Source organism: Malaclemys terrapin, chromosome 7 (genome assembly GCF_027887155.1).
Source record: "Malaclemys terrapin pileata isolate rMalTer1 chromosome 7, rMalTer1.hap1, whole genome shotgun sequence".
NCBI classification, from domain to species: domain Eukaryota; kingdom Metazoa; phylum Chordata; order Testudines; family Emydidae; genus Malaclemys; species Malaclemys terrapin.
Genome location: NC_071511.1, coordinates 41,758,876 through 41,785,751, shown reverse-complemented (window position 1 = coordinate 41,785,751; position 26,876 = coordinate 41,758,876). Strand labels below are relative to the sequence as shown.

General features: G+C 44.5%; 2 protein-coding genes across 3 annotated transcripts in view; one reads left to right on the top strand and one right to left on the bottom strand.

Annotated features, from left to right (window-relative positions):
• LOC128841062 (uncharacterized) overlaps positions 1–18,938 on the bottom strand; it is a 29,845-nt gene extending 10,907 nt beyond the window's left edge. Inside the window, exon 1 of the mRNA XM_054035755.1 lies at positions 18,801–18,938. The gene's annotated coding sequence lies outside the window, so the exon portion shown is untranslated. The remainder of the gene's footprint in view (positions 1–18,800) is intronic.
• The window catches only part of IARS1 (isoleucyl-tRNA synthetase 1), a 239,037-nt gene that overhangs the window by 6,547 nt on the left and 205,614 nt on the right, over positions 1–26,876 (top strand). The gene's annotated exons all lie outside the window — the stretch shown is intronic.

The following is a 26,876-nucleotide window of genomic DNA, read 5'->3' as shown; positions in this document are numbered from 1 at the left end:
AGGCACCGCCCTTGCAGCTCCCATTGGCTCTGGTTCCCAGCCAATGGGAGCTGCGGAGGTGGCGCTTGGAGTGGGGGCAACATGCAGAGTGGAGCCCTCTGGCTGCATAGGAGCTGGAGGGGGGTCATGCCGCTGCTTCCGGGAGCCGCGTAGAGCAGCCCATGACCCTGCTCCCCGGCTGGAGCAGGGCAAGTCCCAGAACCCGCTCCCCAGCGGGAGCTCAAGGGACAGATTAAAATGGCTGGCGGGCTGGATCTGGCCTGTGGGCCATAATTTGCCCACCCCTGGTTTAAAGGTTACCTGCCAAGGGGGAAAAATGGGTTTGTGCATTTTTTTCTTTATGACAAACAGAGAAGACCCAAAGGGTATTCCTTAAGGCTTTTTTCTGTTCTTTTTTTCTTAGAAATATCAGATATGTGAAGTCTTGATCAACGGAAATGTATACTGGGAATTTTCTCAGCCCTTAAGTCAAGGGGTAAAAGTGGCAAAGAGATATTTTCTCACTATGTGTACTATTTAATTTACACAAAAACAAACAAACAAAACTAAGGAACAGTCTGAATAAAAAACATTCCCTCATTTAATCAAGTGTCAAATTCTTGATACTTGTGAGGTCATAATCCTACTAAAGCCTTACCTGTGCTAGTTTTCCATGCTAGTACAGCTACATCAATGTAGCTGCACTAATGCAAATGTAAGGTAATGCAAGGCGTAAAGTGTTCCTTAATTTTTTCATGGCTGACACCAGTGCAGTAATCTGTGCTAGGAGTTTGCACTCCTCTGGCAGCATAAGTGCAAACAACCAAACCAAAATAAAAAAACAAATCAACCCAAACAAAAAACCCAGCATAGGCACATTACACATTTAGATCTTCTTGACTAAGGAATTAAATCTTGTCTGTGCTGTTTTTGGTTTTGTTTTATTTTCAAAATAGCTCCTTCAGGCTTCATAACCCCATTTTTAGCTCCCAAGGGTGGGGGGCGGACAGAGGTAAGGGGGCTGAGGCTGGGGTTGGGGCTGGCAGCAGGGCCAGATGCAGAGCTGCGGCTAGGCTGCAGTTGGGGGCTGAGGCTGGGCGGAGCCGGGCATGAAGCTGGGGGCGGGGCTGGAGCACAAGTGGGAGTGGGGCTGGGTGGCGCTCCCACCCCACCCCCCGTGGGGACTGGCCTGGGCCCCACTGCATCTCCTCAAATGATCCTCCCTGCTGCTGGTGGGGGGGTTGCACCCAGGGCTGGCTCTAGGTCTTTTGCTGCCCCAAGCAAAAAAATTTTGGGGGTCAGGGCTGTTGGGGATGGGGTCGGGGGTGCCCCGGTCCCTTACCATGCCGCTTATCCCTCTCCCAAACATCGCTGCAGCCGCCTGGTGTCTCCAGCGGGGCCTGAGTTCCCGCTGCTCGGCCGCAGCTTGCAGCCCCGCCCCCTTACTGGCTGAGATGCCGGGGGATGGGGGAAGACGGAGGCGGGGGGAGCCTTGGATATACCCGGAGCCTGGGGCAAATTGCCCCACTTGCCCCCCCCCGGGCGGCCCTGACTCTGGGAGCCCCTCGCCTCCACCGCAGCCCAGGCTCGGCTCCAGGGGGCGCCGCTTCTCTCCCTCAGCGCTCCTCACACATTCCGGGAGCCCCTCTCGTGGCCGCTGCAGTCCGGGCTGCGGCAGTGGCTAGAGGGGCTCCTGGAGTGTGTGAGGAGCGGCGGGGGTGGAAGGGAAGGGAAGACTTGGCGCGGCAGGGGCAGCAGGACCCCATCTGCCTCTCTGCATTCCGGGCGCCGCTTCCCTTCCTGCCCCCCCTGCTCCTCACACACTCCGGGAGCCCCTCTAGCCCCTCTAGCTGCTGCGCCGAGTCTCCCCAGGGCAGCGCTGTACAGGGCGCCGCCGGGCTGGGCAGGGGGCGCGGATCCCAGCTCCCGCTGGCAGGGCGAGTGGCTGGGCCAGGGCTGGCTCCCGGCAATGCCGCCCCAAGCAAAAAAATAAAAAATAAAAATAAAAAAGGGGGGCCGGAGTGCCGCCTCTTAGAAAGTGCCGCCCCAAGCACATGCTTGGAGGGCTGGTGCCTAGAGCCGGCCCTGGCTGCACCCCACAGTTCGGGGACCTCTGATCTATCTACATTAAACTGAAATTGTGAAATCTAAGCAGCATAATAGTTGTCATGTTTTATGGCTAACAGGAAGTTTTGTCTGTAATGTTTGTCCATGCTTTTCATATCCTATTTATGACTTTTACATTTACAAATTTCACACTATAGATTTGAACAATATGCAGATGTGGAATTTACTTGGAATTTTGGTGGGGGTGAGGAAAGGGATCTGAATTCCTATTTTTCACCTGACCTTTAGCAACCTGAGATTCATGATCCTCTGGCACCACCTTGGTTAGAAGAAGAATCATCCTAGAGTAATCGTGTATCTGGTCTCACATACTTGATTCACTTCTGCCCCCATTCCAGGCTTAGGGCCGGGAGTTGCAGAAAAAACTATCCTGGGCCCTGTCTATATTATTAAAATTAACACGGGTGTAACTAGTACATTTATTACTTCTGTGAAACCCCCTGAGTTAGACATGCTGCACTGAAATAAAGTGGGAGTTAAACTGGTGTGGCCTACTCTAGTGATTCAGACCAGGTCTAGAATTAAAAAAAAAAAAGTTTAAGATTTTGTTACCTACCATGTTTTACCTAATATTTTTGAACACTAGTGGAGACAGCTTTTAACACTTCTAAAGATGTATAAACTGGTCATGGTCAACTTTAGGCTCTTTTTTTATATTTTTTAGAATTGAAGGCTTTTTGTTCTCAGTGAAGAATATTTTTAGGAACAAGGTGAGGTTTGATTGATAGAGCTAGTTATTTAAGTATTTGTCCTTAAGTCATAATTCATTATTGGTCTAGTTAAAATGTAATAACTAGGGCTGCCAAGCAATTAATTTTTTCCGCAATTAATCGTGCTAACAATAAAATACCGTTTATTTTAAATATTTTTGGATGTTTACTACATTTTCAAATATATTAATTTCAATTACAACTCAGAATACAAAATGTATGGTGCTCACTTTATATTTATTTTTTTTACAAACATTTGCACTGTAAAAAACAAATTGTATTTTTAAGTTCACCTAATACAAGTACTGTAGTGCAATCTCTTTATCATGAAAGTTGAATTTACAAATGTAGAATTATGTACAAAAAAAACCTGCATTCAAAAATAAAACAATGTAAAACTTTAGAGCCTACAAGTCTATTCAGTGCTACTTCTTAGTCAGCCAATCACTCAGACAAACAAGGTTGGTTACAATTTGCAGAAGATAATGCTGCCTGCTTCTTGTTTACAATGTCACCTGAAAGTGAGAACACGCGTTTGCATGGCACTGCAAGATATTTACGTGCCAGATGTGCTAAAGATTCATATGTCCCTTCATGCTTCAACCACCATTCCAGAGCACATGCTTCCATGCTGATGATGGGTTCTGCTTGATAATGATCCAAAGCAGTGCAGACTGACGCATATTCATTTTCATCATCTGAGTCAGATGCCACCAGCAGAAGATTGATTTTTCTTTTTTGGTGGTGCGGGTATTGTAGTTTCCACATTGGAGTGTTGCTCTTTTAAGACTTCTAAAAGCATGCACAGTCAAATTTAATTGACACTTTTTTTTAACGAGCATCATCAGCATGGAAGCATGTTCTCTGGAATAGTGGCCGAAGCATGAAGAGGCATACGAATGTTTAGCATATCTGGCATGTAAATATCTTGCAATGCCAGCTACAAAAGTGCCATGTGAACACCCATTCTCACTTTCAGGTGACATTGTAAATAAGAAGTAGGCAGCAGTATCTCCCGTCAATGTAAACAAACTTGTTTGTTAGCGACTGGCAGAATAAGAAGTAGGACTGAGTGGACTTGTAGGCTCTAAAGTTTTGCACTGTTTTATTTTTGAGTGCAGTTATGTAACCAAAAAAAATCTGCATGTGTAAGTTACTTTCTCGATAAAGCAATTGTACTTCAGTACTGTATGAGATGTATTGAAAAATACCATTTCTTTTGTTTATCATTTTACAGTGCACATATTTGTAATCAAAAATAATATAAAATGAGCACTGTGCACTTTGTAGTCTGTATTGTAATTGAAATCAATATTGAAAATGAAGGGAAACCTTCAAAATGTTTAATACATTTAAATTGGTATTCTATTGCTATAAGTGTGATGAATCGCAATTTTTTTTTGAGTTAATTGCGTGAAGTTAACTGCGCTTAATTGACAGCCCTAGAAATAACTAATGAGATACTGATGTCCTAACATTTCCCATTGGAATAATAGCACTGTTCAAATTAAGTGGGTTTTTAAATGTTATACGTGTATATCGCCTTAATGTTTTGGGAGTAGGAGTAGAAGGAATTTAACTTAGTCTATATAAATTAAAAACAGGGTCTGTTTGATATTAATGCAGAGGCAACATATGGTTTTTCATAAGGTTGAATTTTAATAGTACTGTAGATATAAAGGAAGTCCTTTTTAATATAAACTACATTGTAACATCGTGTGTTTCAATAAAATTCTAAATTTGAATTTTTTTTAATCAATCCATAGGCCATTGATTCGTTCAGAAAATTTTGAAATTCATAAACTGTTGTGGTACTTGCATTTCTAAAATTACTACTTTAAGCTAAATATTTATTACATTTCTTGCACAATGAGATTGTGCTGATGTTGTTACCTTAATTTGGGTGGGAAGTGTTGAACTTTTTTGCTGAGATGATTTGAGTGATTACAAGTAATATTTCTGCATTTATAATGGATTGAATATAGTAGTAGTGTATTCTTTTGTCCCTCTCCTTTTCTTCTTGCAATTTGAATTAATGCTTAAGGAAGCTGAAGCTCTGCTCACTTTTTGATATTACCAAGTCCATTCTCCCTGCCTGGACTGAGCAGGTCCCCAACCATCCCTGTATAGTGGCAGGCAAGGACAGTGAAGTTTGCAAGCCACAATTGAGCCCTTAATGTTGTTTTAGCGTATCATCGTTGATGTAGGGCTCAGTCTTTGCTCCCATTTTGCCACTGAATACAATGGGTGCATAAGGTTCTTTTTAGGCATATAGATATTTTACAATGAACTCCCAGTTATAGTCTTTACCAAATTCCACGTTCTTGTGATATTTTTAATTGGCATTCAAAATGGTGAAGCCCATAATGTCTTCTGTTCAAAAACAAAATCATGTTCAGGAGCTCTATAATAAAGCTCATGTGTGCTTGGAACCTGAATATTTAAAAAAAATAGTAATGCAGTGGCATTGAAAAATGGGAATGAGGAAGTGAGACTGGAAATTTAAACAACTTGCCATCTTTAATGTCTTTCTCACCAACTAACAAATTTGATTTTCTGATCATACTAAATACTAAAATAATCAAACCAGTTATCAAGAGGAAGAATATCAGAGCAAAATGCATGTCCTAGTAAAAGTACAATGATTAAAGACTGAAACAAGCTGAAACTTGTCTATTCAGACTCAAAAGTGCCTGTATGCATGCTACATCTTATAAAACTTATCAGTAGTTTTATGATTTACCTTAACATTTTGCCTCTAAATTTGTGTATGAGAGGAGGAAAATTGGGAAGAGGCACAACAACTAGGTAATGAAACACACTGAAATAATGTGGTCAAGAAGTTTGTGAATGTGGGTGGGATTGCTGGCTAGTAGTCAGATAAGTGATTTTATGAGGTAAGAACTCCTGGTTTCTATTCCCAGTTTTGCCAGTGATTCACTGTGTAACTTGCTGAATTTCAGCCTGTAAAGTACTTTCAAACCTTAAGATTAAAGGTTATTTGTGGTAGCCTAGCACCCACTATATGCTGGGGGAAATCCAACAGAAGCACATGGTTTGGACAGAGACATCCCTTAAAGGAGGATCTATTAACAGGGAGTCTCTGTCTTAGTAAAGAGGAAAGGATAGAAGTTGTTAAAGTACATATAGGAACTGAAGAGTAACAGTCAAATGAAAGACTCCCCTTCAATTATATCACATGAAGACAGACAGCTAAAAAGTGACAAATTTTGTAAGTGTTTGTATACAAATGCTAGAAGTCTAAATACTAAGATGGGTAAATTTGAGCGCCTAGTATTAAATGAGGATATTGATATAATAGGCACCACAGAAACTTGGTGGAACAATTATAACACTGGTCTACAATTTTTGAGAAGTCTTCTGCTTCAGAGATAAAATGTGCTATTTATTATGTATTTTGATGTTCTGAATTCAAATATGACAATTAAAACAACTGATTGGCTACTGTTTCTAAGATATTTACGTTTTTACATTTTATGTCTATGTATATTGTGTAGATAGTAGAGTTTTAATCATAAATTGTAAACCTAGCTCTTTTCACGTGTTTCTGGTTGCTTTCCATGATAATATTTCACCTGTCCTGTTTATGTAACACTTTAAAAATCAGCAAAGGGGTTATATAAATAAAATGTATTATGAAACAAAAGGCAAAAAACTATTATGTACATAGTTTAGTCCTATTCAGTGTCTACTCGGCGCTTCTTGGCTTGTCTCTTGTATTCATTAAATGGAGCATCTCTTGTCACTGTCCAGCAATAGTCTGCAAGCATTGATGGGTTCCATTTGCCCTGATAGCATTTCTCCATTGTTGCAATGTCCTGGTGAAATCGCTCGCCGTGCTCATTGCTCACTGCTCCGCAGTTCGGTGGAAAAAAATCTAGATGAGAGTGCAAAAAATGTATCTTTAGTGACACGTTGCAACCAAGGCTTTTGTATGCCTTGAGGAGGTTTTCCACCAACAACCTGAAGTTGTCTGCCTTGTTGTTTCCGAAAAAATGTATTGCCACTAACTGGAAGGCTTTCCATGCCGTCTTTTCCTTGCCACGCAGTGCATGGTCAAATGCATCATCTCGAAGAAGTTCACGAATCTGAGGATGAACAAAGACACCTTCCTTTATCTTAGCTTCACTTAACCATGGAAATTTTCCACGGAGGTACTTGAAAGCTGCTTGTGTTTTGTCTATGGCCTTGACAAAGTTCTTCATCAGACCCAGCTTGATGTGTAAGGGTGGTAACAAAATCTTCCTTGATTCAACAAGTGGTGGATGCTGAACACTTTTCCTCCCAGGCTCCAAGGGCTGTCGGAGAGGCCAATCTTTCTTAATGTAGTGGGAATCTCTTGCACGACTATCCCATTCGCAGAGAAAACAGCAGTACTTTGTGTATCCAGTCTGCAGACCAAGCAAGAGAGCAACAACCTTCAAATTGCCACAAAGTTGCCACTGATGTTGGTCATAGTTTATGCACCTCAAAAGTTGTTTCATGTTGTCATAGGTTTCCTTCATATGGACTGCATGACCAACTGGAATTGATGGCAAAACATTGCCATTATGCAGTAAAACAGCTTTTAGACTCTTCTTCGATGAATCAATGAACAGTCTCCACTCATCTGGATCGTGAACGATGTTGAGGGCTGCCATCACACCATCGATGTTGTTGCAGGCTACAAGATCACCTTCCATGAAGAAGAATGGGACAAGATCCTTTTGACGGTCACGGAACATGGAAACCCTAACATCACCTGCCAGGAGATTCCACTGCTGTAGTCTGGAGCCCAACAGCTCTGCCTTACTCTTGGGTAGTTCCAAATCCCTGACAAGGTCATTCAGTTCACCTTGTGTTATGAGGTGTGGTTCAGAGGAGGAGGATGGGAGAAGATGTGGGTCCTGTGACATTGATGGTTCAGGACCAGAAGTTTCATCCTCTTCCTCTTCCTCGTCTGACTCAAGTGAGAATGATTCTGGTGCATCAGGAACCGGCAGTCCTTCTCCGTGGGGTACTGGGCGTATAGCTGATGGAATGTTTGGATAATGCACAGTCCACTTTTTCTTCTTTGACACACCTTTCCCAACTGGAGGCACCATGCAGAAGTAACAATTGCTGGTATGATCTGTTGGCTCTCTCCAAATCATTGGCACTGCAAAAGGCATAGATTTCCTTTTCTTGTTCAACCACTGGTGAAGATTTGTTGCACAAGTGTTGCAGCATATGTGTGGGGCCTACCTCTTGTCCTGATCTCCAATTTTGCAGCCAAAATAAAGGTAATAGGCTTTTTTAACCATAGTGGTTATACTGCGCTTTTGTGATGCAAAAGTCACTTCACCACAAACATAGCAGAAGTTATCTGCACTGTTCACACCAGTACGAGGCATCTCTGCTCACTTTGGCTCAACAGAAATGTGTCCCTTTGCAAAATCAAACACTGACAAATAAGAGAGCATGACATGGTTTGATTTCTAGAGCTGATATAGGGCAATTTGTTCAGCTTCATTATGATTACATCATCCATGACTTCTAGGAATAACATGATGCAATTCATATCATGTATGACGCAATACCAGCTTCAGATTGCATCATTCATTGTTTTGCCTAAAAAGCAAGTACTGTCCAAACCCAGTCATAGATTTATTCATTGATCCAGTCAAAGATGTATTTTAGTCATTTCTGGTTTAAATTGAGATCCCTTCCCTTTATAACTCACTTATCCTCCGCCATTCCCAAGTCAAGGGTCGTATATACTGACCCAATAGCATATCTTGATGCTTAAAATTGTTGATTGGCTCTAGTTTTCATTTTCGTTCTCAGTGACCCAGAATTAGTAAAGTTTGACTACATTTATTTCAGAAACATTTTGGCTGTAGAGCAGTGTAATCAATGGTACACAGTAAAACCAGGGTACCAAATATATAGGACAGAGTAGATCGTGCTGGTGGGAGAGTGGCACTATATATGAAAGAAAGCATAAAGTCAAATAAAGTACAAATTGTAAATGAATCTAACAGTACCACAGAATCTCTATGGACAGAAATTCCATGCTTAAATAATAAGAATATAGCAGTAGGAATATACTACCGATCACCTGACCAAGATGGTGATTGTGAAATGCTCTAGGGAATTAAAGGGGCTATAGAAATAGAAAACTTGATACTAACTGGGGATTACAACTATCCCCATATTGACTGGGTACATGTCACTTCAGAATGGGATGCAGAGATAAAGTTTCTAGACATCATAATTAACTGCTTCTTGGAGCAGCTAGTCCTGGAATCCACAAGGAGAGAGGCAATTCTTGTTTTAGTCTTTAAGTGGAGCACAGAATTTGGTCCAAGAAGTGAATATAGCTGAACTGCTTGTTAATAGCGACCATATTATAATTAAATTTAACATACTTGTCTCAGGATGTGAGGGGTGGGTGGGAAATACCAAAGAAGCCAACAACAGTAGAATGTAATTTCAGAAAGGGGAACTACCCAGAAATGAGGAAGCTAGTTAAACAGAAATTTAAAAGGAACAGTCAAAAGAACAGGGCCGGCTCTAGATTTTTTGCTGCCCCAAGCAAAAAAATTTTTGGCTGCCCCCAACCCCAGCCCTGGGCTCTCCCCCTCCCCCCAACCCAACTGCACCCTCCTGCTGCCCCAGCCCTGGGTCACTGGTAACTCGCTCCCAGGGCAGGTCATTCAGCAGGAATTTTGGATGTGCACAGAACACAGACCGGATTAGTTCCCATATGGTTACAGAAGTGCAGTAAAGTGGAACAATTTTCAGCTTGTGTGACTGGAGGATATCTGGATGCATTTTATAAGACTGTCCTAGACTCATAGACTCATAGACTTTAAGGTCAGAAGGGACCATTATGATCATCTAGTCTGACCTCCCACATGATGCAGGCCACAAAGCCGTCCCAACCCTTTCCCTTGACTCTGCTGTTGAAGTCCCCAAATCCTGTGGTTTAGAGACTTCAAGTAGCAGAGAATCCTCCAGCTAGTGACCCCTGCCCCTTGCTGCGGAGGAAGGCGAGAAACCTCCAGGGCCTCTGCCAATCTACCCTGGAGGAAAATTCCTTCCCAACCCCAAATATGGCGATCAGTAGAACCCCGAGCATGTAGGCAAGATTCTCCAGCCAGACCTCATTGGCCATTGATACTATTTACCAGCAATGGCACACTGTTCATTTGACTAAAATCATGTTATCCCATTAAACCATTCCCTCCATAAACTTATCTAGCTTAATCTTAAAACCAGACAGGTCCTTCGCCCCCACCGTTTCCCTCGGAAGGCTATTCCAATATTTCACCCCTCTGACAGTCAAACTTTCGTCTAATTTCAAGCCTAAACTTCCCCACGGCCAGTTTATATCCATTCGGATATAAACTCGTGTCCACATTAGTACTGAGCTGAAATAATTCCTCTCCCTCCCTGGTATTTATTCCTCTAATATATTTAAAGAGAGCAATCATATCCCTCCTCAGCATTCGTTAGGTTAGGCTAAACAACCCGAGCTCCTCGAGTCTCCTTTCATACGACAGGTTTTCCATTCCTCTGATCATCCTAGTGGCCCTTCTCTGTACCCGTTCAAGTTTGAGTTCATCTTTTTTAAACATTGGAGACCAGAACTGCACACAGTACTCCAAATGAGGTCTCACCAGTGCAACGGAAGCAGCACCTCCTTATCCCTACTAGATATACCTCACCTAATGCATCCCAAGACCGCATTGGCTTTTTTCACCGCCACGTCACATTGTCGACTCATAGTCATCCTGCGGTCTACTAGAACTCCGAGGTCTTTCTCCTCCTCCGTTACTTCTAACTGATGTGTCCCCAGCTTGTAACTAAAATTGTTGTTAGTCATCCCTAAGTGCATCACCTTACACTTTTCACTATTAAATTTCATCCTATTTCTGTTACTCCAACTTACAAGGTCATTCAAGTCTCCCTGCAGAATATCCCGATCCTCCTCCGAATTGGCAATACCTCCCAACTTTGTATCATCCGCAAACTTTATCAGCCCACTCCTACAATTGGTTCCGAGGTCAGTAATAAATAGATTAAATAAAATCTGTCCCAAAACCGAACCTTGAGGAACTCCACTGGTGACCTCCCTCCAACCTCACAGTTCACCTTTCAGTACGACCCGCTGCAGTCTCCCCATTAACCAGTTCTGGATTTTCATATCGATTCCCATCTTTTCCAATTTAACCAATAATTGCTCGTGCGGTACAGTATCAAACGCTTTACTGAAATCAAGGTATATTAGGTCCACCGCATTTCCCTTACCTAATATGTCTGTTACTTTCTCAAAGAAGGAGATCAGATTGGTTTGGCACGATCTGCCCTTGGTAAAACCATGTTGTAATTTGTCACAATTGCCATTGACCTCAAGGTCCTTAACTACTTTCTCCTTCAGAATTTTCTGCAGGACCTTGCACACTACAGATGTTAAACTGACAGGCCTGTAGTTACCAGGGTCACTTTTTTTCCCTTTCTTGAAAATAGGAACCACATTAGCTATTCTCCAGTCCAACGGTACCACCCCCGAGTTTAAAGATTCATTAAAAATTATTGCTAAGGGGCCTGCTATTTCTCGCGCCAGTTCCTTCAATATTCTTGGATGGAGATCATCCGATCTGCCCGACTTAGTCCCGTTAAGGTGTTCAAGTTTGGTTTCTACCTGGGATATGGTAATCCCCCCTCCTGTATCCCCCTCTGTCACGCTGCCAATATTCCTAATCCCATCATTGGCCTCATTGAACACCGATGCAAAATATTCATTTAGATATTGTGCCATGCCTAGATTATCCTTAATCTCCACTCCAGCTATAGTCTTCAGCGGTCCCACTTCTTCTTTCTTTGCTTTCTTCCTATTTATATGGCTATAAAACCTCTTACTATTGCTTTTAATTCCCCTCGCAAGGTCCAATTCTACATGGCTTTTGGCCTTTCTCACTCCATCTCTACATGCTCTGACCTCAATAAGGTAAGTTTCCTTACTGATCCCTCCCCTCTTCCACTCTTTGTATGCTTTCTGTTTTTTCCTAATCGCCCCTTTGAGACGGTCGCTCATCCAGCTCGGTCTAAATCTCTTGCTTACTGTTTTCCCTTTTTTGGGATACAGGCCTCCGACAGCTCCTGCAGCTTTAACTTAAAATAATCCCAGGCATCTTCTGCCTTTAGATCCATTAATATGTTTGCCCAATCCACTTCCCTTACCAGTCCTCTTAATTTATTAAAATTAGCCTTTTTAAAATTGTAAAACCCTAGTCTTTGATTTAATTCTGTTAATCCTTCCATTTAGTTTAAACCAAATTAGCTCATGATCACTGGAGCCAAGGTTGTCCCTTACAACCATTTCCTCAACGAGGTCCTCACTATTCACCAAAACCAAATCCAAAATGGCCTCCCCCCTCGTTGGTTCAGCTACTATTTGATGATCTGTTGGCTCTCTCCAAATCATTGGCACTGCATAAATGAGGAAAAGTTGAGGTGCCTTTATTATTCTTTTGTTCCATTCTTTGTTTCTATGGGGAATGCACTATCTATCACGGTCTTCCTTTTAAACAAATAAAACTAAAACTTAAAAAAAAAAAAAGCAATTCCAGTCCTAATAACCACTGGGAAGCATTTCTTGCTCAATTTATTCTACTTTTTCTACAGCAAGTTACAGTGGATCAGTATATTTGATTTGGGGGAAATGAAGTAACAGCTGCCCAAATTGAGCTTGAGCACTCCTGAATTTTGAGGGTGTTCAAATCTGTAAGGCAGGTGCTAGATTCCCTTTCTGAATATTAGCTATATCTGGAGAGGAAAAGTCAATTTCTGCTTCCATGGCTCAGAAGTGGAAATCCTCCTAAGTGCCTGGTACTGTATCTAAAGCTGCCCAGGTCCAGAGCCTCCCCTCCCTTACTTTTCATTTTAAATTCTAGTGGGATCCACATACCTCCCTTGCTAGGCTTCAGATAGAGAGGTGCACTGTCCATTTAGTCCCCCCCAATTCCTTCTTTGGGGGAGAGCCCAGGGCTGGGGCAGCAGGAGGGTGCAGGTGGGGGCCAGAGCTGGGGCGGCAGGGGGTTCCATACTCCTTTCCCACACCCTTTCCTGTTGCTAGTGGGAAATGTAGTTCTTTCCCTGCTCCAGGGCTGGCTCTATAGGCAGGGAGCTAACCAAGGAACTACAGCTCCCAGGGCACCCTGTTGGTTCTCAGCTCCCATGCTGGATTCTTGCGCCTCTTGCAAATCTGCCGCCCCAAGCAACTGCTTGCTTTGCTGGTGCCTAGAGCCGGCCCTGCAAAAGAATAAAATGCCTGCAAGCTGCATGGAAACTTTTTAAAAACACCATAATAAAGGCTCATATTAAATGTATACCCCAAATTAAAAAGAACAGTAAGAGAACCAAAAAAATGCCAGAATGTCTAAACAAGAAAGTAGAAGAAGCAGTTAGAGACAAAAAGGCATCCTTTAGAAACTGGAAGTGAAATCCTACTGAGGAAAATAGAAAGGAGCATAAACTTTGGCAAGTCAATTATAAAAAGTATAATTAGGCAGGCAAAAAAAAAAAAAAAAAAGAATTTGAAGAGCAACTAGCAAAAGACTCAAACTAACAGCAATTTTTTTTTTAAGCACATCAGAAGCAAGAAGCCTGCCAAACTATTATTGGGGCCACTGGACGATCGAGGTGCCAAAGGAGCACTCAAGGAAGACAAGGCGTTTGTGGAGAAGCTAAATTAATTCTTTGGAGGCAGCAAGTTTAAAGAAAAATAAGAAAGTACTTCTTCACACAAAGCACAGTCAATCTGTATAACTTATTACCAAAGAATGTTGTGAAGGCCAAAACTATAACCGGATTAAAAAAAGAATTAGGTCCATTAATGACTATTAGCCAAAATGGTCAGGGATGCAACTCCATACTCTGGTGTTCCTAGGCCTCTGACTGCCAGAAGCTGGGAGTGGATGATGGGGGATGAACCACTTGATGATTACCTGTTCTGCTCATTTCCTCTGAAGCACCTGGCACTGGCCACTGTTGGAAGACAAGGTACGATATTGGGGTGACCCAGTATGGCCATTTTTATGTTTCTTATGTAGGTACTTTCTAAACACACCAGAAGTATAGTCCCTGCTTCCAGCAACTAAAGACAGACCAGAAAAGAGGTTTGAAGAAAAACAGGCAATTTACAAACAAGTCAGCTCAATTCAGTGCAAGTGGATAGGTTTAGAGGACATACTAAGGAGGTCACTGAGGATGTAACCAGCATGGGGAACTGCCTGAAAGAAGGCATGAAGGTGATTGTGTAAGAAACTGAGAAGGCTATGTGGAAAGATGATATCTAATTTAAAGCATTGTTATTAGTTTTGTTATTTAGCTGTTTATTTTTACTCCTGCCTGGAGCTGATGTTTGGAATCAGTGATTAAGAGATAAGAATAGTGACAGAGGTGATAAGATGAAAAGCAAGCTCCCACTTAAGATTTGAAATTTCAAATTAGAATTGGAATGGATCCTACATGGCATGTTCCATTGATTAGTGATGGGAACACAGAGAGCCTCTTTTATTAATGTGAATCCACCTCTGTAATTCTGGCAGGCAATATGTGGCCTGTAATTATTTCTTTACACTGTTCTACTAATTTGCATTCCAATTATACTTTGTTTTCAATAGATAAAAACTGCAATCTGAAACATAAATATAATTTACATTGATTGTTTTGCCACCCTATAAAACAATAATAGAGTAAACCTTCATGTAAATATTACTAGTGAGCTTTCATCATACCATTTAAATGTCAAGTCGGAAAAATCATACATCAAATCATTCGTTTGAACATGTAGTTGCAGTTCTGGATTAGCCAATAAAATATAAACTTTCTGAAGATCAAGTCTATTCATGCCACTAGTTTCTTTTGATGCACATTGCAGCTTGATTTGTCTACACTAGAGATTTGCATAGGTGCAACTACAGTGGTGACTGACCTCTCATGTTTGAAGGGGGACAAATGTCCACTGTAGGCAAGGTCTTATTGCAAACCTCCCATTGCCAGTTAGACCTGTGCTTTGGATCAAGAGGTTGACTGTATATGGGCTTTAACTTACAGCCACAGCCCATGCTTCATGTAAAAAAAAAATCAAGTAATTTTGGCGCTCCTGAAATTAGACAGCCCAGCTTTGGGGAAAGACAAAGAGATTCCATTACCATAAATCATACTTTACAGAGCTACAGCTGATGTGTTAAGATTCTAAAAGAATTTACTTAGTTTTATTTTACCTAGTAAATAGGATGGTAAAAAATAGCCCCAAACTGTTTCCAAGTACAGGAAGGTGCCATTCACGAACAGACAAACCCTGAACTTCAAATATCTCCCAGTGAATCTATGAACAAATAGACTGTGATAGATTATGTATGCATGTACTAAGGTGTTTAACAACTATATTCATAATACTGGAACAAACATAAAGAGTGCAGACATTGTCTTCAATATATATTTTTAAATTTTCTAAATGCTTTTTTCCTATAGTTCAGTGGGAGTTTACCCTAAGTTTAGAGGTACAGGATCAACGCCAATAAAATAAAATAAAAAAAAAAAGTATATTTTTTGTGGTTTGTAAGGATAGGGCTATACACAACACATCCCTAACAAACCCACTCCTGGAAAACTGAAATAACTTCTCATTTGCTAGGTGTCTACATTTTTTAAGTGTGCAGAGATCCTTAAAGTATCTTTCTAGGCATTTCTACCACCTTAGTATCTAGCAGAGTAGGACTAAAAGCCTGCTATCAAGCACTTAAGGCAGGCATGATAATACTTTAATTATATAGAGTACAAAAAATTACACTGTGGTGCTAAAGTTATTCAGTAGCTCATGCCCAATGTGCCACTTTGCTGTGATTGCCCTCTTTAAAATGAAGGGGATAATAAAAAGCTTCAGAATCAGGCTACACTGTTTACCTTTGCTGCTGTGTTTCTACTGAACATTCTTGCCTGCAGCTCTGAGCCTTGCACTGAGCTGTGCAATGCCAAGGAAGAACTCAGGAAAAGCTTTCCAAACCTCCTGGAGTTTTGATCTCCAGTAACATGTAGAATTGATTAATCTCATTTTTCTCCTCTTCCCCCACCAAAAATTTGTAGATGCCTCCGTCTTCCATGTTATTCTTGTAGAAGGCCAGCTCTGCTTCTTGTTTTCTTAACTTCTAACTGTACTGTTAATTAAACATTTTATCCTTAAGGAGCCAGAAAACAAGATGTGGGCTGGTGTGTGGGTAAAAATTTTCCTTTTTTGTTTAGATGTAAAAAGGGTCTAGACAAGCAATATTTATTAATCATAAAAATCCAGTACTCTTTCTGTTTAGAGTCCCCATTTGCTGCTGGTGCTTATTATATTTTTAATAGCTGCAAATGGACTGGGGTATGACAGATCCTCTGTCTGACATGTGGGCTCGTCTTTTCTCTGTCGTATTAAAATAGGTCTCACATCTAATCCCCTGTGTGAGAATGGGGAAGAGGGGATGTGTAGACATTCATTCCTCCCTACTATTCATGGCTGGAATCTGAGAGTGCAAAGATATCTATTGCTTTATTTTCCCCGCCCCCATGTTACCCATCAGTCCTGCTCCCCCTGGCCCATGATATAAGTAAGATCAATAATGTTTCTGGTTTGGTTTTGTAGTTCACTCTCACAGTAAAATGCCTGTTCACCATTTCACATTCAGTATGATTAAGGCTACGAGTCTGTCATGGAGTCTGATTTTTTTTTTTTTTTTTTTTTTTTTTGTGACCTCCGCAACTTCAGGGCTTTGAGTGTCAGTCCTAGGTGATGGAAATAGGGTTGTCAGTGGGTGGCAGGGTGAGCCCTGGGTGGCGAAGGTTTACCACCTGGCCTGTATTTGACTGACCTGGCCATTTTTTTAAATGGATTTGCCAGTTGCTAGAAAAATAATTTAATCTGCTGGGTTTTTTTATGTGGCTCTAAAGATTTGCATTATCACAATACACTTGGATATCTAATGTTAAAGGTTTCTGTGTCCAGCTAAAGATGGGCAGTGTTCCCACTTCTGCAGTTTAAGTAAGAAAATGATGTCATCAGTCTTATCTGTATGTGTTCTTTCTCTAACTACTATAAGTGGCTGTTGAAGCGCAGGCTGTGGAGTTGCCTTGTGGTTGGGGTGCCGTCAGACTTGCCTTGTGTGTGGGGGGTGGGTGCCTTTTTTTTTTCCATTTCAAAGGTGGTAACTCTAGATTGGTGGGGCTCTCACTGTCAGCCCCTCTCTTGGGCAGCAGGATGAGCCTTGAGCAGTGGGGATCCAGCTGTCAGCTCCCTCCACCTGGCTGGCAGGGCTTGGGCTGTCAGTCCATCCTGGGCAGCGGGGCTTGGTCTGTCATCTCCCACTGGTGGCATGCTGGGGCAGGAGGGTTGAGGTTTGGGAGGGGGTGGGGGTTCTGGGGTGGGGCTGAGGGGTTTGGCGTGTGGGAGGGAGCTCCAGGCTGGGCCAGGGAGTAAGGGTGCAGGAGGGGGGTGCAGGCTCTGGGAGGGAGTTTGGGAGGGACTCAGAGCTGAGCCTGGGACAGGGAGTTGGGGTGGGGGAGAGTGTGAGGGGTGCAGGCTGTGGGAGGGAGTTTTGGTGCAGGAGGGGGCTCAAGGCTGGGGTGTAGGAGGGGGCTTAGGGTGCAAGTTCCAGCTAGGCAGTGTGGCTCCCAGAAACGGCGGCATGTCCGACAGTGGCTCCTAGTCTCAGGGGTGGTAAGGCAACTGTACACCGCCCCTGCCTGCAGGCACCACCCCTGCAGCTCCCATTGGCCATGGTTCCCCATTCCCGGCCAATGAGAGCTGAGGAGTGGCCGCTTGGGGCGGGAGCAGCGCGTGGAGACTCCCTGGCTGTGCCTCCAAGGAGGGGTTGCAGGGACATGCCGGCCATTTCTGGGAGCAGCGCGGAGCCAGGGCCGGTAGGGAGCCTGCCTTAGCCCTGTTGCGCCGCTGGACTTTTAGCAGACTAAAATCTCCCGGATTGGCTTCAGTAGCCTCTGGGAGATAGAGCCCAATCCTGGGAAACTCCCAGCCAAACTGGGAGGGTTGGCAACGCTACAGGCAGTGGGGCTTGGGTTGCTAGTCCGCCCTGGGCAGCGGGGCTTTGGCTGTCAGCTCCCCCCACCCAGGCGGCAGAGCTCAGGGTGTCAGTCTGCCCTAGGGTGACCTGATGACAGGAAGAAAATATTGGGACACGTTGGGGGGTGCCCCCTGGCAGAGCAAAAAAAAAAAAAAAGCCGAGTCCTGCCCTGGCTGAGCAAAAAGGTGGCGAGGCTCAGGTTGCCAGTCTGCCCTAGGCAGCTGGGCTCTAGCTAGCAGCTTCCCCCTCCAGGCAGTGGGGCTCAGGCTACCAGCTCCCCCACCCCCTCCTAGCAGCAGGGTGAGCTGTGGGTGGTGGGGCTCAGGCCATAGCTGGCAACTTTTCCCGGCACCAGTGGGTGCTCACGCCCCCCTGCCCCAACTCCATCCCTGCCCCACCCCACCCCCATTCCAACCGCTTCACCAAAGTCCCCATCCCAACTCTGCCCCCTCCCTGCTCCTATCGGATCCCTCCCCAAATCCCCACCCCAGCCCCACCTCTTCCCAGCACCTGCCCCTGCAAAACTTTCACAGCGCAAGGGCTGGGAGCCAGGGGGAAAAGGTGGGCACGCAGCATGCTCAGGGGAAGAGGTGGAGCGGCGGCAGAGGTGAGCTGGGGCGGGGCGCTCTCTGCACCCACCAAATTTTCCCTATGGGTCCTCCAGCCCCGGCGGACCCACGGAGTCGGCACCTGTGGCTCAGGCTGTCAGTCTGTCCTTGGCAGTGGACCGTGGGCTTTCAGCTCTCCCCCCACCAACGGCGGGATAAAGCCCTTGGTGGCAGGGGTCAGGCCGTCAGTCCATCCTGGCCAGCAGGGCTTATGCTGTGATCCCCCCCCCAACTTTTACTAAAAATAACAGTGACAAAATCTTAACCTTAAGTATGATGAATGCGATTATTGTAGCCATGCTCATATTCCCATGTACTCTGCAACCTCCAGAGGCTCCCTCTTGGTGGCTACCAGGCAAGATCCTCCCGCACTGAGGCCCGCCCCTTGCACTGAACTGGGAGCGGATTACGTCCGTCCTCTGTTCCATCCCACCGCTATCTCTTCGCTGAAGCAAGCCAAGGAGTGTGTTTTGTGCCACTGCTGTCAACAGCAGAAACAACCCGCTGCTGCGGTGGCTTCTCGGATTTTGCGCAAAACCGGCGCACTCCATCCTCCCCGCCACCCTTGCACTAGACGCGCTCCTCCGCCCTTCTTCCTTCCGCTAGGCGCACACTCCGCACAGCTACGCAGGAGCCACCCTCCTCCCACAGACACATTTTCCCAGATAGAGCACAAACACTTCGCACAGGCGATTTGTTTTAATCTACAAAAGTTCCTTTTATTTACAATCCGGAGCGTGTTTTTTTTTTTTTAAATATAAAATGACCTGGCCCCCCTTGACAACAACGCAAAAGGGTGGCGGTAAAATAAATAAAGCGCTCCCACAAACAAGGCCTAGTATGTAATCCCATATCCCTTTCCCCCGGGGGACAAAATGCCCCGCCACCTCCTCCCCTCCCCGGGCTGCAGAGTTCAAATGCCAGTAGATGGACTTAACGTTTGGAAAACCATTTTACTCTTGAGAATCCACATACCCAGCCCGACCGGATCCAGCTGTGCCCCGGAGATACGATCGCCCCCATAACCCAGCCAAGTATAAAACGCAAGGGGAGGAAGGAGGTAATTGTATCAAATAAATAGGTCCCCTCCAATTCAGGCAATCCTGCTACAGAACTCGTGGAAGTCCCTCTCCATGAATGTCTCGCTCTCGATCACATCGTCCTCGGAGGGGAAGTACTGCAAGCTCTCCTCCTGGTGCACGTCCGCTAAGCCGCCACCGAAAAACCGCAGCTGCTGCTGCGAGGAGGGCTCAGAGTCAGTGGCGGCCGAGGAAGCGGGCGGAGACCAGGAGGAGGAGCGAGAGTCCTCGGCAAAATCCATTAGCGCCCCCCGGGAGTTCTCTAGCACTCCCAGGTAAGAGTCCATATCCAGCGGGTTCATCTCACTGTCCGACCCGCCGCTCTCGGTGCCCACCGAGTCTGACCGCAGGTGCATGAGCTGGTACTTCTCCCGCATCAGGAACTGGTTGGTGTTGCGGGGGGCCCGCATGCCCGGGGCTCGCTTGCCCATCATGTTGACGGGGCGCAGAGAGAGCAGCACTCTGGGGCGGGTGGGCCGGTAGCACCGCTGGGAGGCCCTGCAATGCTGCTGCTGCTGGTGGTAATGGGCGCGCGTCCTACTGCCCAAAAGCTTCCTGGAGAAGGTGGGGGTCCTTCCACGCCAGCTATGGTGCCAGCGAGCTCTGCTGCAGCCCCTCCGGGGCGCTCCCTCCTTCAGCTGCTGCTGGTAGGCCTCCGGGACCTCTTCCTCCTTCCCAGCCCTGGCAGGCTCCCAGGGGGCACCCCTGGCTCCTGTGCCACACGTGATCAGCTCTTTTCTTCTCAACATAGTAACCCTCTCACATACTCTTTGCAGCCCTGGACAGCTGCCAACCACCACCAAAGAAGCAAATTCAATGTCGTCGGCGTCTTCTTAGCGTTTTCCCCCCTTCTGGGTTGGCTTGTTCGTTGCTGGTTTGTAAAGCACTGCGGTTTCCCCCCAGCCGAAGGGGCTTTCCTGCTGCCTCTACCTTTTCACAATCCGCTCTGTTTTTTTCTTGACCAGAGCCCTTTTACAGTGCATAGCCTGGCTGAGCTGCTGCAGGCTGGGGGGCAGCTTGACCAGCTTTAGGCTGCTGCCTAGAAGAGATTATCTCGCCTCCTTCTGTAGCAGATTGTTATCCCGGTGCAAACGGCCACAGAATAACAACTGCCAAGGACAGTAGGTGTGTTTGACAAAAGGAGAAGGGGAGAGAAGCAGGGAGGTCGCGTCGGACGCTCTTTGCCGCTGAGACTATCTAGTTGCACAGCCCCGAGAAAACAAACACACACCACCCTCCGGATTTTGCCTGCTGACTCTTTTTAGTACTTCTCCAGTCCACACCCCCTTATGTACAGGACATGGAGCAGTCCAAAAGCAGCCACTGTGGAGGGGGTGTGTGCATCAACGAATATTTTTTCCTTCCAAACCCGTGCATCGACATGCAAAACCAACATGCTACATGCCAGGCAAGGAGGAACGCATCGCCATGGAGTGTCAGTGCTGTTTTTTGCTTCTCCCCCTACATTTGTTGCATTTACACAATATTGGTTTGGCCCAACTCCAGGCGAGTTATTCTATGTGACTTCCATGCACAACCCTCGCCTACATTCGGATTTTTTTGCGCAGCTCCACCCCGAGCTTGCCTAGATTGCAGCGTGTACGTAAAGTGCTTAACGGCCGGTGGAAGCACAAACAAGCGCTTGCTAAGAGGAAAACAGGGGTGGTGCCTGGGCAAGTGAATCCCTACGAACTGGCAGGAGAGACAGTTAGCAGGGGACCCCTGGGTCTAGCTGCACACTACTGCTGTGTTTGCAAATGATTGATATGCTAGAGGTGCAGTGTGTGTGAACTCTTTTCAGCCTTCCCCACTCCTTGCATGTCCGGTCTGGGTGGCACACCAGCAATAATTGGAGATAGGGGAAGCGGCCATCCTGCCACTGAAAGCTGAGAAAATAGGGGTGGGGTGCGTGATTGATCGTGGGCATTTTAGCTGTAGGTTCCGGTTTGTTTTTATTGGTGGGCGTCCAAGACGTCCCCCTTCCCCCAACATCAGCTGTTTGGACTCTGGCAAATCCCTACATATAGCTCACTGAAGCTATTCATTCCCTTCCCCCCCGAACCATTCTAACAAATGCTGTGCGTTTTACATCTCAAAAAAAGGCAAATGGTTTTTAAAAATATCCCGAGGGCAAGTCTGTCTAACATCCTCTAGCGGGCACGGTTCGGAGTTTGGCTTAATAGCTGTAGAGAAATGATCAGGAAGACCCTTCCTCATTTCGAAAGGTCCAGGATAAAATTGTTTGCATATTCGCGTTTACACAAAGAACACGAAGACAAGATTGATCTCGTTCACGAAACGGCAATAGCAAGGGGAGTATGGTGGGAGTGAAGGAAGGAGTTGCAGGGGCCTGGTGCATTCAATTTCTATTTGACTACAAGGGGGCGGAGTGGAGGACTGGGGAGGATCCGTTCGCAAGGGACGTGCTGGACTTGTTCTACAGCCTTGTTTACAGCCATCAGGTTTAGCCACCCCCCTGCGCTCCCCCTTGGCCTCTAGGCAGACACACACAGACACCCTCCCCCCTTCTCATCGGCTTTTGGGGAGGAGGAGGAGGATTTAAGGGCTGTGTAAACAAACTGTCACCTCAAGAACTCTGCTGGAGTGTTCAAATAGTTAACTATTTGCATGTTGTTCCTTAATGCAGTTTAGTAACCTAGTGTATTAATTAAAATACTTATAGATTATGCCAGATGGATCTGCCACTAGCTAGAGTGAGCAAAATGTTTCCATTAGCCTTGTTTGCACCTTTTGGCCACCTTTTTAATTGGTTTGTCACATAGATATTACTGGCCTGATTTTTAGGGAGTGCTGAGCATCTATTTACTTCAGGAGGAGTAGTGGGTGTTTAACATTTGAAAATCAGGTCACTTAATTTAGGAGCTTAAATATGCATTTAGATGCTTAATTTTAGGCACATAAATTTGCAAGCCTTGGGCTTTGTATTTATGAGTAGATTTTTGCCTTTATTTAGATAACTTCAAACAGCCATGTGATTGTTGGAGCATTTTGAACTTTAGTACCAGAGTGTGGCGTAAGGGCTGTTTAAACAGTTAGCATTTAACTTTGTCTTCTGACACATTGACAGTGACTTCTCTACTCTCCCCAGTCTTGAAGACACATTACTTACCACAAAAATAACTACCATGTACTCAGTCCAGCAGTCAAAATAATTTTCATTAGCATGTGGGCATGAATAAGCACAGCAAGATTGGGGTGCTTATATATGTTGACTGTAGCTGTGGTAAGGGGAAAGAGGAGGGGGAGAAAGATAAACGGAGAGAGAATGAACAAGGGCAAGCCAAAAGGTACTTGTGGGAGAAGAAATGGAGTTGAGCAACAGGAATAGAAGGTGAGGACAGAATTGTCCAGACACATGCTATGTTCTATCAAAGATGACAAATATAATTTATTAATATTGCTTGAATACATATTTTAACTAGTAATTTGTTTTAAAATTCTTTTAGAACAGGAGCTAAGAAGTGGGCTGTAGTCCACGAAAGCTTATGCTCTAATAAATTTGTTAGTCTCTAAGGTGCCACAAGTACTCCTGTTGTTCTTTTTGTGGATACAGACTAACACGGCTGTTACTCTGAAACCTGTCATTAAGCAGTTATGTTAAAGTAATGTTTGTCAACTGTGAATTAAAGAAATTAGGACTGTCGATTAGTCAGTTAACTCAACTCAAATAAATCAATTAAAAATTAATCTTAATTAATCACACTGTTAAACAATAGAACACCAACTAAAATATATTAAATATCTTTGGATGTTTCTCTACATTTTCAAAAATAGTGATTTCTATTACAACACAGAATGTACAGTGCTCACATTTTTTTATTATTCTGTGTTGTAACAGAAATCACTATTTTTGAAAATGTAGAAAAACATCCAAAAATATTTAAATTGCATTCTATTATTGTTTAACTGCACAATTAATTTTTTAATCACTTGACAGTCCTAAAAGAAACCCATTTCTAAAGGCATACACCATTTAGAAGAGAAAACTAACGTAAGTAAAAGTCATATTTGGTCATATTTATCTAAAAATGCAACTTCTGTAATTACACACTTAAGTCAGAGAAGAATGTTATGGTAACATTTAGGCTTTATTGATTTTCTAAAAGTTCACTTATTATATGTTTCAGAGTAGCAGCCGTGTTAGTCTGTATCCACAAAAAGAACAGGAGTACTTGTGGCACCTTAGAGACTAACAAATTTATTAGAGCATAAGCTTTTGTGGACTACAGCCCTCTTCTTCGGATGCATAACATGGGCTGTAGTCCACGAAAGCTTATGCTCTAATAAATTTGTTAGTCTCTAAGGTGCCACAAGTACTCCTGTTCTTATTACATGTGTGTCTGGTCACATGTGTGTTTTAAAAAATAAAATTAGTTCATGGATAGCATTTGAAGAGGGACTAAATCCAGATTACCTTTCCTAAGTGAATAGTCCCACTAAAGTCAATGAATCTATTTGAATGAGCGAAGGAAGAATGATTTTGCCCAATCTCTTTAAAGCAGGGGTGGGCAAACTTTTTGACCCAAGGGCCATATTGGGGTTGAAAAACTGTATGGAGGGCCAGGTAAGGAAGGCTGTGCCTCCCCAAACAGCCTGGCCCCCACCCCCTATCCGCCACCTCCCACTTCCTGCCTCCTGACTGCCCCCCTCAGAACTTCCGACCCATCCAACCCCCCTGCTCCTTGTCCCCTAACCGCCCCCTCCCAGGACCCCCCGCCCCAACCACCCCCCAGGACTCCACCCCCTATCCAGCCCCCCTGCTTCCAGTTCCCTGACTGCCCTGACCCCTATCCATACCCCCACCCTCTGACAGGCCCCCGGGGACCCCATGCCTATCCAACCCCCCCATTCCCAGTCTCCTGACCCCATCCACACCCCTGCCCCCTGACAGGCCCCCCAGGACCCCACACTTATGCAGCCTCCCTGATCCCCGTCCCCTGACTGCTCCCCCCAAACCTCCGCCCCATCCAACTGCCCCCTGTTCTCTGTCCCCTGACTTCCCCCCGGGACCCTCCACCTCTTATCCAACCTCCCGGCCCCAGCCCCCTTACCATGCCGCTCAGAGCAGCATGTCTGGCAGCCGCGCCGTCCAGCCAAAGCTAGACACACTGCCGTTCTGCTCTGCAGGAGCGCGCTGCTCTGCTGCCCAGAGCGCCGCCCGTGGGGTTGTGTGGCTGCATGGGAGGGAGCAAGCGGGATGAGGCCGGGGGCGAGCCTCTCTGGCCAGGAGCTCAAGGGCCGGACAGGGCAGTTCCACGGGCTGTTTTAAAGCATTGCACAGATGTTATCTAACTAGTTATTTCAACAAGTACAATAAGTATTGTAAGTGTATATCACTCTAATTTTCCTCAGATAAGGAAGCTGATGCACAGAGATAAAATGCTTTCCTGAAGCCAAACACAATTCAGTTAGAGGGTGAGGATAACTAAAAAGTCTGTGCCTCAATCATGTACTCATGCATTCCTCCAAACTGTCCTTCTTCTCAGTTGGTTGACAAATGTAAAATATAATAGATAAAGTAGATTTGACCTCAGATTTCAAATTCAAAGCAGAAGAGACCCACCATCACTGCCTCAGGCAAAAACTTGCCTGAACTGATGGGCTTTGCACCAGGCCCTGAAGGTTGAACAACTCAGGCTTTGTTAGATAAATAGAAAAACAAATTTCAGAGAGAAAGGGCCATTGATCAAAACTTCCTATTCCTAGTCTCAAATCTAGGGAACAAAAGTGAAAGAGAATGTAAACATGTTGGTGATAGTTGAAAACAGCTTGATTTCACATTTAAGGGCACATAGGTACGCACAATCATTAACAGCCTTACAAAGCATTATGTAGTCATTCCCTCATCATTGTGGAGATATAGTGCTTCCTAGTGGTTTTTAAAACATTAGCAATGTGCCCTGCTGCAAATGAGTTTTGAGTATATGTTTCTGTTGTATAGGTATTAAATGTGTAAATAAAGAGCACTTTCCGCTTTTTTTTTCTCTTTAGTGCAACATTTTAACATACTTCACAATCAGTGGATGATGCCAATATTATAACATTTGTTGGTGGGTGGAGAGGAGTGGTGAATATTTAGATAGAGAAATTACAATTCTCAACAGTATTAAAAACCAAAAACTCTAGTTAGATAGATGGAGCCTGAGGTAGGGGTGGGAACTGGAATACAGCGAAAGAGAAGTTAGTGGTAACCTGGAAGGGAGCTGGAAGTAGCTGAATCATAGTCACTATAACTGTAACATAGTCAGCTGAAACTAAGGGACAGGTCAAGTGGATTTGGCAGGGTAGATTGTCAGGAACAGAGTTGAGGGAGGAAAGGGTAGAGTGGGTGCAACCTGGGAGAAGTGGGCTAGGGAACTGATAGAGAGACCACCAGGCCAAGAAGGAGCAGCCCACAAAGAGATGGAATATAGGGCTGTGATAGGTAATGTAAGGTGGCATGGAGTTGGAAGGATGGCCAGGAATAGTGGAGAAGAAGGGTTGCTGTGGTTGTACCGCCGCCAGCAGCAGTGCAGACGTAAGGGTAGCAGTACCACAACCCCCTCTATAGTAACCATGTGACCCCCCCAACTCCTTTTTGGGTCAGGACCCCTACAATTACAGCACCATGAAATTTCAGATTTAAATAGCTGAAATCATGACATTTACAATTTTTAAAACCCTATGCCCATGAAATTGACCAAAATGGACTGTGAATTTGGTAGGGCCCTATTTATTATATATAGTGGAGCTGTAATTTCTTACATAGTCATTGACACCAACAATGAACAATGCAGAAGTAATCCCAATATAGCACAGAACTAATTGCACAGGTAGCTAGCAGCAATTTACTACAGGAAACATTTTAATAATTAGCCTCCTCAGTATTATAGAGCTAATGAAATCCAATGTAGTATTTCAAATGTTAGTGTCTGTATTGCTTTGTTGTGAGCTATAAGGACAAGATTGTGGATCTTAACAACAAAAATCACCAAGAGGCCATATTAAACACTTTTACCCTTACATTTACTTGGTTCTTCTTTACAAATTCTAACAATTGCAATGTGCTTGCCTCACAGTTACTAGCTCAGGGATCAGCAGCCTGTCAGAAGTGGTGGGTCGAGTCTTCATTTATTCACTCTGATTTAAGGTTTCATGTGCTAGTAATACATTTTAACATTTTTAGAAGGTCTCTTTCTATAAATCTATAATATATAACTAAACTATTGTATGTAAAGTAAATAAGATTTTAAAAATGTTTAA